Source organism: Arachis ipaensis, chromosome B2 (genome assembly GCF_059453495.1).
Source record: "Arachis ipaensis isolate K30076 ecotype BB chromosome B2, ASM5945349v1, whole genome shotgun sequence".
In the NCBI taxonomy this organism is placed as follows: domain Eukaryota; kingdom Viridiplantae; phylum Streptophyta; class Magnoliopsida; order Fabales; family Fabaceae; genus Arachis; species Arachis ipaensis.
The window spans coordinates 29,573,472-29,586,441 of record NC_142437.1 but is presented as its reverse complement, the minus strand read 5'-3'; the positions used below and the strand labels follow the sequence as shown (position 1 = coordinate 29,586,441).

The 12,970-nt window shown below is 36.2% G+C and overlaps 1 non-coding gene across 1 annotated transcript; it reads left to right on the top strand.

Annotated features, from left to right (window-relative positions):
- Positions 1–1,059: 1,059 nt before the first annotated feature.
- On the top strand, positions 1,060–1,167 carry LOC148573451 (small nucleolar RNA R71). The gene has a single exon (XR_015906651.1). It is a non-coding gene; the product is annotated as a small nucleolar RNA R71 (small nucleolar RNA).
- The last annotated feature ends 11,803 nt before the right edge of the window (positions 1,168–12,970 follow it).

Below are 12,970 nucleotides of genomic sequence, written 5' to 3'. Positions count from 1 at the left end.
CAAGGGAGGTTCATCTTCCCAAGTCTCATTACCAAATAATTTGGCATTCAGCTTCATGATTGCACCAAGGTACTTAGCAACTTGCTCTTTAGTAATGTCTTCATCCTCTTCAGAGGAAGAATACTCATCAGAGCTTATGAAGGGCAGAAGGGGGTTCAATGGAATCTCTATGGTCTCTAGATGAGCCTCAGATTCCTTTGGTTCCTCAAAGGGATACTCCTTATTGGTCACTGAACGTCTCAGGAGGTCTTCCTCACTAGGATTTACGTTCTCCTCCTTCTCTTTGGGTTCGGCCATGATGGTTAAATCAATGGCATTGCACTCTCTCTTTGGATTTTCTTCTGTATTGCTTGGGAGAGTACTAGGAGGAGTTTCAGTGACTCTTTTATTCAGCTGGCCCACTTGTGCCTCCAAATTTCTAATGGAGGACCTTGTTTCATTCATGAAATTTACAGTGGCCTTAGATAGATCAGAGACTATATTTGTTAAGCTAGATGGATTCTGCTCAAAATTCTCTGTCTGTTGCTGAGTGGATGATGAAAAAGGCTTGCTATTGCTAAACATGTTTCTTCCACCATTATTAAAGCCTTGTTGAGGCTTTTGTTGATCCTTCCATGAGAAATTTGGATGATTTCTCCATGAGGGATTATAGGTGTTTCCATAGGGTTCACCCATGTAATTCACCTCTGCTATTGCAGGGTTCTCAGGATCATAAGCTTCTTCTTCAGAAGATGCCTCTTTAGTACTGTTGGATGATTCCTTCAATCCATTCAAACTCTGAGAGATCATATTGACTTGCTGAGTCAATATTTTATTCTGAGCCAATATCGCATTCAGAGTATCAATTTCAAGAACTCCTTTTCTCTAAGGCATCCCATTACTCACAGGATTCCTTTCAGAAGTGTACATGAACTGGTTATTTGCAACCATGTCAATGAGTTCTTGAGCTTCTGCAGGCGTTTTCTTTAGGTGAATGGATCCACCTGCAGAATGATCCAATGACATCTTTGATAACTCAGATAGACCATCATAGAATATATCTAGGATGGTCCATTCTGAAAGCATGTCAGAAGGACACTTTTTGGTCAGTTCCTTGTATCTCTCCCAAGCTTCATAGAGGGATTCACCTTCCTTTTGTCTGAAGGTTTGAACATCCACTCTAAGCTTACTAAGCTTTTGAGGAGGAAAGAACTTGGCTAAGAAAGCCGTGACCAGCTTATCCCAAGAGTTCAGGCTATCCTTAGGTTGAGAGTCCAACCATATTCTAGCTCTGTCTTTTACAGCAAACGGGAAAAGCATGAGCCTGTAGACCTCGGGATCAACCCCATTGGTCTTAACAGTATCACAGATCTGCAAGAATTCAGTTAAGAACTGAAAAGGATCTTCTGATGGAAGTCCATAAAACTTGCAGTTCTGTTGCATCAGAGAAACTAATTGAGGTTTCAGCTCAAAGTTGTTTGCTCCAATGGTAGGGATTGAGATGCTTCTTCCATGTAAATTGGAATTAGGTGCAGTAAAGTCACCAAGCATCTTCCTTGCATTGTTATTATTTTCGGCCATGTCTCCTTCTTTTTCGAAATTTTCAATCAGATTTTCTCCAGAGAGTTGTGCTTTAGCTTTCCTTAGCTTCCTCTTCAGAGTCCTTTCAGGTTCAGGATCAGCTTCAACAAGAATGTTCTTATCCTTGTTCCTGCTCATATGAAAAAGAAGAAAACAGAAAAGAAAATATGAAATCCTCTATGTCATAGTATAGAGATTCATTTATGTGAGTATTAGAAGATATGAATAGAAGAAGGAGAATCCAAACACAAGGGTGAGGAGTAGGTTCGAATTCTTGGGTGAAAAAGGGATGTTAGTAGATGAATAAATAAATAGAAGGAGGTGAGGGAGAAGAATTTTCGAAAATTAGATAAAATAAAATAAAAGCATTTTTGTTTTTAAATTAAAAATTAAAAATTAAAATAAAAAATTCGAAAATTAAGCAAGGAAAATAAATCAAATTAAATTAAATTTAAAACAATTAGTTAATTTAAAAAGAAATTTTGAAAAAGATGAAGGTGATTTTCGAAAATTAGAGATAGAATTAGTTAGGTAGTTTTGAAAAAAGATAAGAATCAAACAAAAAGATAAGATTGATTGAAAAAGATTTGAATCTTAATTTTTGAAAAGATAAGAGGTTAGAAAAGATTTTGAAATTGATTTTGAAAAGATGTGATTGAAACTTATTTTGAAAAAGATTTGAAAAAGAAATTTAAAAAGATTTGATTTTGAAATTAAAGTTGATTACTTGACTAACAAGAAACTAAAAAGATATGAGTCTAGAGTTTAAAGATTGAACCTTCTTACTAGGCAAGTTACAAACTTAAAAATTTTGAATCAATCACATTAATTGTTAGCATTAATTTCGAAAATATGACATAAAAATAAGAAAAATATTTTGAAAATAATTTTTGAAATTTTTCGAAAATCATAAAAAAAGATTGAAAAAGATTTGATTTTTAAAAAAGATTTGAAAAAGATAGAATTTTTAAATTGAAAATTTGATTTGACTCATAAGAAACAACTAAATTTTAAAAAGTTTTAAAAAAGTCAACTCAAATTTTCGAAAATTTATGAGAGAATAAGGAAAAGATATTTTTTTGATTTTTTTTTAATTTTAATAAGGAAAGAGAAAAACATAAAAAAGACTCAAGACATAAAAGTTTTGGATCAAAACAAAGGAAACATGCAAGAACACTTTGAATGCAAAGATGAATACCAAGAACACTTTGAATGTCAAGATGAACACCAAGAACTTATTTTTGAAAATTTTCAAGAAAAGAAAAACATGCAAGACACCAAACTTAGAAATTTTCAAACTTTAGACACTAACAAATTAAAAATGCATATGAAAAACAAGAAAAGACACAAAACAAGAAAATATGAAGCTCAAACAAGAAGACTTACCAAGAACAACTTGAAGATCATGAAGAATGCAATGCATGAATTTTCGAAAAATGCAAGAAAGAGATAAACATGCAATTGACACCAAACTTAAAAACTGACACAAGACTCAAACAAGAAACATCAAATTATTTTTGGTTTTATGATTTTATTAAATTTTTTTTTTGGATTTTTCGAAAATTATTTGGAAAAAGAAAATAAGGATTTCAAAAATTTTAATGAGAATTCCAGGAATCTTGCAATGTTAGTCTAAAGCTCCAGTCCAGAAATTAGACATGGCTTACTAGCCAGCCAAGCTTTCAGTGAAAGCTCCGGTCCAAAACACTAGACATGGCCAATGGCCAGCCAAGCTTCAGCAGATATTGATACCTCCCATGTATACAACAACTATGTGTGCAACTGCCAAATGGGTGAAGATCAACAAGCTCTTGTGATGATAAGTTGAAACCCCGGTCCAAAAGATTAGACATGGCTTACAGCCAGCCAGGATTCAACAGATCATCATGAAACACTAGAATTCATTCTTAAAAATTCTGAATAAAAATATATTTTTGAAAATAATTTTTTTTTCGAAAATAAGAATAATAAAAACAAAAAGGTTAAAATTAAAATAAAATTACCTAATCTGAGCAACCAGATGAACCGTCAGTTGTCCAAACTCGAACAATTCCCGGCAACGGCGCCAAAAACTTGGTGCACAGAAATCGTGACGGTTCCATTCCTTGGTAACGGCACTAAAAAACTCAATTCGCACGTTCATGATCTTAGTTCTTTGTCACAACTTCGCACAACTAACCAGCAAGTGCACTGGGTCGTCCAAGTAATAAACCTTACGTGAGTAAGGGTCGATCCCAGAGATTGTCGGCTTGAAGCAAGCTATGGTCACCTTGTAAATCTCAGTCAGGCGGATTCAATTGATTATGGAGATTTAGTAATTAAAAGATAAATAAAATATAAAATAAAGATAGTGATACTTATGTAATTCATTGGTGAGAATTTCAGATAAGCGTATAGAGATGCGTTCGTTCCTCCTGAACCTCTGCTTTCCTATTGTCTTCATCCAATCATTCATACTCCTTTCTATGGCAAGCTGTATGTTAGGCATCACCGTTGTCAATGGCTACATCCTGTCCTCTCAGTAAAAATGGTCCAATGCGCTGTCACTGCATGGCTAATCATCTGTCGGTTCTCGATCATACTTGAATAGGATCCATTGATCCTTTTGCGTCTGTCACTACGCTCAGCACTCGCGAGTTTGAAGCTTGTCGCAGCCATCCCTTTACAGATCCTACTCGGAATACCACAGACAAGGTTTAGACTTTCTGGATCTCAAGAATGGCCGTCCATGGATTCTAACTTATACCACAAAGATTCTGATTAAGGAATCCCAGAGATACTCATTCAATCTAAGGTAGAACGGAAGTGGTTGTCAGGCACGCGTTCATAGGTTGGGAATGATGATGACTGTCACGATCATCACATTCATATTTAGGTGCGAATGAATATCTTAGAATCGGAATAAGATTGAATTGAATAGAAAAACGATAGTACTTTGTATTAATTCATGAGGAACAGTAGAGCTCCACACCTTAATCTATGGTGTGTAGAAACTCTACCGTTGAAAATACATAAGTGATAATGGAGTTCATTGGTTTCGGCCCCAGAAGGGAACCGGAGTAACCAAAACTTCGAATACAATGATAAAAAGTTCTATTTATACTAAACTAGTTACTAGGGTTACAGAAATGAGTAAATGATGCAGAAATCCACTTCCGGGGCCCACTTGGTATGTGCTTGGGCTGAGCATTGAGCTTTACACGTGTAGAGGCTTCTCTTGGAGTTGAACGCCAGTTTGTAACCTGTTTCTGGCGTTTAACTCCACTTTGTAACCTGTTTCTGGCGTTTAACTCCAGAATGCAACATAGAACTGGCGTTAAACGCCAGTTTGCGTCGTCTAAACTCGGGCAAAGTATGAACTATTATATATTGCTGGAAAGCCCTGGATGTCTACTTTCCAAAGCAATTGAGAGCGCATCATTTGGAGTTCTGTAGCTCTAGAAAATTTACTTTGAGTGCAGGGAGGTCAGAATCCAACAGCATCTGCAGTCCTTCTTCAACCTCTGAATCTGATTTTTGCTCAAGTCCCTCAATTTCAGTCAGAAATTACCTGAAATTACAGAAAAATACACAAACTCATAGTAAAGTCCAGAAATGTGATTTTATTTAAAAACTAATAAAAATATACTGAAAACTAACTAAATAATACTGAAAACTATGTAAAAACAATGCCAAAAAATGTATAAATTATCCGCTCATCACTGTGATAATATTTTTTATAATGTATGTTTGGAATTATGGAAGCAAGCGCAAGTATGAAACTGAAGTCAAACAAAAGCTATCAATGGTTTTGATGCGAGAATTAGGTAGCAATCTACGCACAATATGAACTCCTAGAATTGGTCTTCTCTATAATGAATTAATAAAAGGAAATGGGGATTAGGGATTTCAGGTTTTATGATATGGGAATTTTGTGATACTTTAATTTTAAAATAGGGGTAATTTGGTCATTAGCCTCATTTTAGTCTCTGTATTTATTTCAAATCAAACAGGATACTGAGACATAATTCAGTCCTGAACCTTTTTATACCAAATACAATACTGAGATTTATTTTCGTCTCTGTCTCTCAGTCTCAGAGACGAAAATAAATCTCAGTATTGTATTTGATGTAAAAGGGTACATGACTGAATTATGTCTCAATATCCTATTTGATTTGAAATAAATACAAAGACAAATGAGACTAATGACCAAATTACCCCTATTTTAAAATTAAAGCAACACAAAATCCCCAAATCATAAAACCTGAAATCCCTAATCCCCACTTCCTTTAACTAATTCACTATAGAGAAGACCAATTCCAGGAGTTCATATTGTGCCTAGATTGCTACCTAATTCTCGCATCAAAACCATTGATAGATTTTGTTTGACTTCAGTTTTATACTTGTGCTTGCTTCCATAATTCCAAACATACATGATAAAAAATATTATCACAGCAAGGACCAATATAATCCAACTTTCATCTGCAACACTCCCTAAAGCAGATTGGTCATTTTATTAGCTAAGAATCTTCTTCCTTTCATTAGCGTTTACCTCCGCTATTCTCCTGGAAATTTTTTGAAGCCACCATATTGGTCATTGGTCCACAAGCAGTGACGGGCGTGTGGCGAATGCGCAGGGACGGGCGTGGCTAATGCACAGGGATGATCGGCGGTGACGGCATAAGGACGAGCGGCGGCAACGCAGGGACGAGTGGTGGGAGGAGAGAGTTGGTTGAGTGAGTAGAGAAAGGAGAAGCCAAATGGGTAGAGTTGGATTTTTAAGTTTTAATTGTGGGTATTTTAGGTACAAAATGTTGTTAAAGTTTCAATCTCCGTCTTTAAAATTTTCAGTCTTTAGTGTCCCTACTTTTTGGAGATACTGAAATACTGAAATTTTGAAGACAGAGACATACATTTAAGTACCAGTCTTTGGCTCAACAAACATAATATTGAGTCTCTGTCTCCCCGTCTCATTTCCAATCTCTGCAAACAAACAGTACCTTATATACCCGAATCACATTGCAACAAACTTTGTATAACTAACTTAAGTAGAAAAGATTCTATATTCTATGCCAATAGAGTCGTGACATCCATTAACTGAGTCATCAAATAGATCACGTATATTTAAATTATATTTTAAATTTTTATGTACTCCTATGCAACAAACAAAATTTAAAATATATATAATTTAATTTAAAAATTAATACTCAAGAGAGTATATAAAAAATTTAAAAATTTTGTCAATTAAAAATTTGAAATATTATTTGAATTGATTTAATATAAATCCTAATAAAAAACCATCTGTCGATGGAAATGAGTGAGTGGAAGAGAGTTAAACCCTAAAATGGTCCCTGAGATTGGCGTCGTGCACTAAAATCGTCTCTGAGATTCTAATTGCACCAATTACGTCCCTGAGATTGAAAAAAGTGCACCATATTAGTCCCAGACCCATTTTCCATTAACGACGTGATGACATGGCATGATGACGTAGACTGTAAGTGACACGTGTCATTTCATGATTTGGCCACGTGTAATGGTATGATGATGTAGTGACTAGTGACACGTGGCATGCTGACGTGGATGGTTGTGCCACGTGTCACAATGTTATTGGCACGTGTCCGTTTGTGCCACGCGTCGCAACAGTATTCGTCCACGTGTCATCCATTATGTCATCGTTGTATATGCACCAAATTAGTCCTTCACTTTGCATTAAGTGACTCATTTTAGTCCCTAAAATTGAATGTCGTGCACCAAACTAGCCCATCACCAATTTTTTCTCATTTTTTTAAATTTAAAATTTTAATATCTTGGATACACTAATTTCAATTCTATTTTTTTCATATATCGTTTAAATACAAGTGTTTTAATCATATAATTTAACATTGGTAAAATTTGTAATATATAAGTATGTTATTATAAAAAAATAATGATATAATTGATTAAACATATTTTTTTCATAAAAAAAAATATTTTTAACAAGAAATTAATAATTAAAATAAATATTTTTTTTCTTATGAAATACACGTATTCGTTATGTGTAAATGAGCTAGATTGAAGGCACTTCAAGCACCCTCACTACCATCTTTGACCTCTGCAGTCTAGACAAAAGAGGTCGGAGATGGTAATGAGGGAAGCTTGAAATGCTTTCATGTCAACTCCAAGACGGCAGTTATTAGGGGTATCCGCAAGAAAAAAATATTTTATAAAAGTACTAAAAAAAGTCGGAAATGGTAGTGAAGGTGCTTGAAAAGCCTTCACGTCAACTCCAAGTTGGCGGTTAGGGTATTCGCAAGAGAAAAAATATTTTATAAAAAGCCTTTATTTGAAGAACATGTGAAAAAATAGAATTGAAATTAATGCATTCAAAAATATTGAGAATTTTGAATTTATAGAAAAAATGAGAAAAGACTGGTGAAGGGACTAGTTTGGTGCACGACATTCAATTTTAGGGACTAAAATGAGTCACTTAATGCAAAGTGAGGGACTAATTTGGTGCATATACAACGATGACATAGTGGATGACACGTGGACGAATACTGTTGCGACACGTGGCCAAATAATATTGTGATGAGTAAATGCTCAATCCGGTCCCTAACCATTTGAACGAAGGACAAAGCGCCCCTTGAAAATATAAAATTGACCAACCGGACCCCAACCACACATGAAACCACTCACAGCGGACCCTGCAACCGGATGGGAGAAGGTGGAACGATGACATATCAGTTTCTCCGCCACGTAGATATTGTCTTCCTCTAAATTGAGACCCATTGACCCCTCCTAATTTCAGAAACGGCATCGTGAAGGCTGTTTTGAATTTCCATAAAACCCCTCATTCTCCTTTGTCATTTACGCTTTACTCTAACCCAGACAAACCCTTCATCTTCATTCCCTCCAAAAACTATACCAGACGTAGACGACCTGCGAGTTAAGGCATGTACTCATAAGCTTTCAGGGACAACGAGTTTGCGACGACGGTACTGCATTGCAAGAGTAGTCAGGCACGGTGAGTGGCATTTCTGTTCTTCTTCCTTTTTCTTCATGTTTTACTTAGCGTGAGTGAAGAACATCAGATAGGTCGTACTCTGTAATAGGAAGCTATGATGAAAAATTTGTACTAGTTGAAAAATTGATTTCGTTAGGGTTAAATTTTCTGTAATTATTTATCTGCAAATTAGGGCAAAGTAGGGCATGTTCAAAGTTTAAAATTGTTTTAGTAAAGTATATTTGATTAGAAAAATCACAATTTTTTATCCTTATTGTGTTTAAATTTTGTGGGTTGAAGTTCCAAAATTTATGTTAGTCGATGTTTTGAAGTATATATAATGTCATTTTTTAATGTGATGCAGATGTCTATTTTTGTTGTGCCTGTGTTTTATCATGGTGGCAAATTTATTAGAGATGGAAGTGGAATTTTACGTTACAGAGATGGGAAGGTAACAAGATTTCCTCCCATGGATGTAGATCTTGTGAATAAGAAAGACTTGGAAGAACTGCTTAAGAGTTTAGGGTATTTGGAGTACAAAACAATGTATTGGTTGGACTGTAATTGCTCTAACATAGAACTTGGATTGCACATTCTGAAGGGTGACAAAGAGATTAACGACATGTGTGACTGCATCCTTAACAATGATCACCCAAAGGAGTTTTATGTGTTTTTTGAGCATTCTGTTAGTGAAGAACCTGTGATTGTAGAACATGTGATTGTAGAGACAGAGTCTTCTTCTTCTTCACACGATAGTTATGAAAGTGCAGAAGATGAAGTATACAAGCCACCTCCACCTGGTTATGAGAGTGAGAGCAGTGATTCAGAATTATCAAGAGAGACTAGAAAAAGGAAAAAAAGTTATTACACCAAAGAAGCCATCTCAAAAATCTTCAAAGAAATATGCTGGAAAGAGGAGAAAGGGACATGTTTTAAGGAAGGGTATGGAGAGTAGAGCAGGGACAAGTGGGTCAGTTGCAAAGAATTCAGGAAATAATGGTTCAGGACCCAATGCAAGATTTGGGCCTCATGAACCAGTGGTGGCTGGTGAGGATATGGGCTTAAATAATGGTCAAGTTGGAGCAGGTGTCAGAGATCCAAACGTTGGAAGTGAATCTGAAGAGGAAATTATTTATGATTATGCTTCTGAAGAGTTTCATACCCCTGTCTCATCAGAGGACGAAAAGGTTGTTGCAGGTCCTGATTTCAATGAGGACAATGAATATGGCAATGTCAGGTTTGAGCTGGGAATGCAATTCGCAACAATGGAGAGGTTTAAAGTAGCTTTGAAGGATGTTTTTGTGTGGAAAGGCAGGGACTGCATGTACATCAAGAATGAAAAAGAGAGGGTCAGAGCTAGATGTGCGGAAGAAACATGTCCTTGGTTGATATATGTAGCTAAAAATTCTGCTACATTGTCGTTTGAGGTTAAGACATTCCATGACGAGCATACTTGTGGGAGGGATTATGGGAGTAATTTGGCTGATAGGGTGTGGGTGACTGACAAGTTGGTTAAACGCCTAGCAACTCAACCCAGTTTGACTCCAAGAGAGGCCATGGAACATCTGAAGCAAGATTTGAATGTTTAGGTGCATCCTAAGATGATAACTAGGGCTCTTAAGGCTGCCAGGGAGACTGTACTTGTTAATGAGAAGGCCCAGTATGGAAAGTTGAGGGATTATATGCTAGAGCTGCATCGGAGTAATCCTGGGAGCACTACCAATATGGAAGTTGTTCCCCTTTCACATTCTCCACCCTTATTTGAGAGGATTTATATATGTCTAGAGGCATGTAAGACTGGGTTCAAAGCTGGTTGTAGGCCACTGATAGGACTAGATGGTTGTTTCTTGAAAGGTTATTATGGTGTTCAGCTCCTGTGTGCAGTTGCACAAGACGCCAATAATCACTCTTTTGTGATTGCATACGCAGTGGCCAGAGCTGAAAATACAGAAAATTGGATGTGATTTCTCACTCTCTTGGAAGAAGATTTAGGTGATCACAAGACATATGGATGGAACTTTATGTCCGATCAACAAAAGGTTAGAAAATATTAGTATATTTTCTTAAGTTGAATATTCTTAAATTGAATTGTTAAGCTGCTTTTTGCAATTTTTTTTAAGTTGCTTTCTGTTATTGAGATTATTATTTATTAATAGTACATGTAAGTTTCATTTTTGTAATTAAATATAATGGGAGTACATAAAGAATACATATAGAGTACATATGGTGTTTTCATTTAATAAAAAATATTATTAACCAACATGTTGAATGTGATTTGATCTATAAATACTGTTGGTATATTTGTTAGGCTATATAAAAACTTATAAATTAAATAGAACATATTGTGAACCAATATGTTAAATGTGATTAATTGTAAATTTATGTATTACTGGTAGGGTCTTGTTCGTGCTATGAAAGAGGTGATGCCAAATGCACACCATCGACATTGTGTGCTGCATATTTGGAAGAATTTCAGACAAAGATTTAAGGATAAGCAGACGGAGGGACTTGTGTGGCAGGCCTCAAGGTGCACAACACATAGTCAGTTCAAGGATGCCATGGAGAAATTAAAGAGTGTAAACCTTGGTACATGGGAATATATGAATGGCATTGATCCTGGTGCATGGTGCAGGGCTTTTTTTAGTCACTTTTCAAAAAATGATAGCAACACAAATAACATGTGTGAAGTATGGAATGCAATGGTAGTTGCTACCAGAGAGAAGCCAATATTAACAATGTTAGAGGAGATTAGATGCACAATCATGAAAAAGATGGCTAACCATAAACGGATCTTAAGTTCATATACTAGAAAATTGGCACCAGCTCAGCAGAAGAGGCTAGACAAGTTTATCAAGCCTGGAAGTCACAAATGGACGGCTCAGTAGTCTGGAGATAATGATAGAGTCTTATTTGAAATCACAAGAGGAAAACACAAATTAGGAGTGAATCTACAACAACATACTTGCACCTGCAACATATGGCAACTTTCAGGTAAGAGTTGTATATGTTTTAATAATACAAAATTTATTAGTGGACACTTAGAATAATTGAATGTATTTGGAGTAAGAGAAATTAATGTATTGTTATTGTTCTGTCCAGGTATACCATGTGTGCATGCTGTTGCTGCCATATCTAAACTTAGGGTCAGAGCTGCTGAGGATTTTGTTAGTCCACTGCTAACAATGGATGCTGTTAGAGCCACTTATAATGTGTGTGTGAAACCAGTGAACAGTGAAGAGTTTTAGGAAGAAGCAAGTCAACCAAAGCCTGGCCCACCTAGAATAACAAGACCGACTGGACGTCCGAAAAAGCGAAGGTCGGATGCAGCTCCCCCACTACCACAACCTAATGGTGATAAGGTTAGGAGGACTTTTCAAGTCACGTGCAGCAAGTGCGGAGAAAAGGGGCATTATTACAAGACTTGCAAGGGAGCACCTTCAAGACCTGACTGGCAACCAAAGAGAAAAAAAATCAAAGGTTTCTAATCTACAATTGGCCGTACATAATGGAGATGAGGCAGACCAGCAAGTTACAGGGATGCAGAATGCAAATGAACAAACAGAACAGGTACATATTTGTGATTTCAGGGACCAAATTGTACTATACTTATAATGGTTAGGTATTTATCTGTACTGAACTTAAATTGGTTAGGGTGTTTTCTATCTTGAAAGATAAGGGATAGACATTCATGGTCTTTTAATTGTACTCAGGTTGGAGGCTTAGGTCAAACTAACATAGGCACTGCAGACGTCACTAATGAACCTTTGGTCAGCTCAGTGGTAATGGATCCTTTTAGTTTGCAAGTACATAACGTGTTGTGTATGTTATCGAGATTAGTATTGAATTTCACTTTTGCATTAATATAGGAAAAGGCTAGGAAGAACAAAAAAAAGATGCCAAAGAGGCCCATAGGTGAGGCAGATGAAATTAATGTCTCACAATCTGCCCCACAATCAAAGGTAACAACAGCTATTTTTATTTTTGTGTATTTGAAGTCTATTGTGTACTTATCTATACTAGTTGTCTTATTGTTAACAGCCCACTGTGGTTCAACCTGAAACTCCTAACATTGCAATGGCAAATACTGGCATAAGGTTTAGACCAAAGCAGAAGATATTTAGGCCCCCAGTCCCACCAGCAACACAACAACATGCAAATACCACCATCCCACAACCTCAACCTAATGCAAACCCTACTCAAGGCCCAAGATCTCCTCATGTACAACCTAACATCAGTGGTGAAGCTATTTCAGTGGAGACAATAGCAGCAGCTGGCAACCAAACCTCATCAAGACTGTATAAGTTCATTCCAACCCCAGGCATAAATCTATCAAAGAAGGATTAATGAACCTTTTCACCATGACATACTCTTTTTGAAAGGTTTACTTATAGTACATGGGATCTCATCTTTTGTTTTGGCTTAATTGCTATTAGACTTAATGCTCTTTTG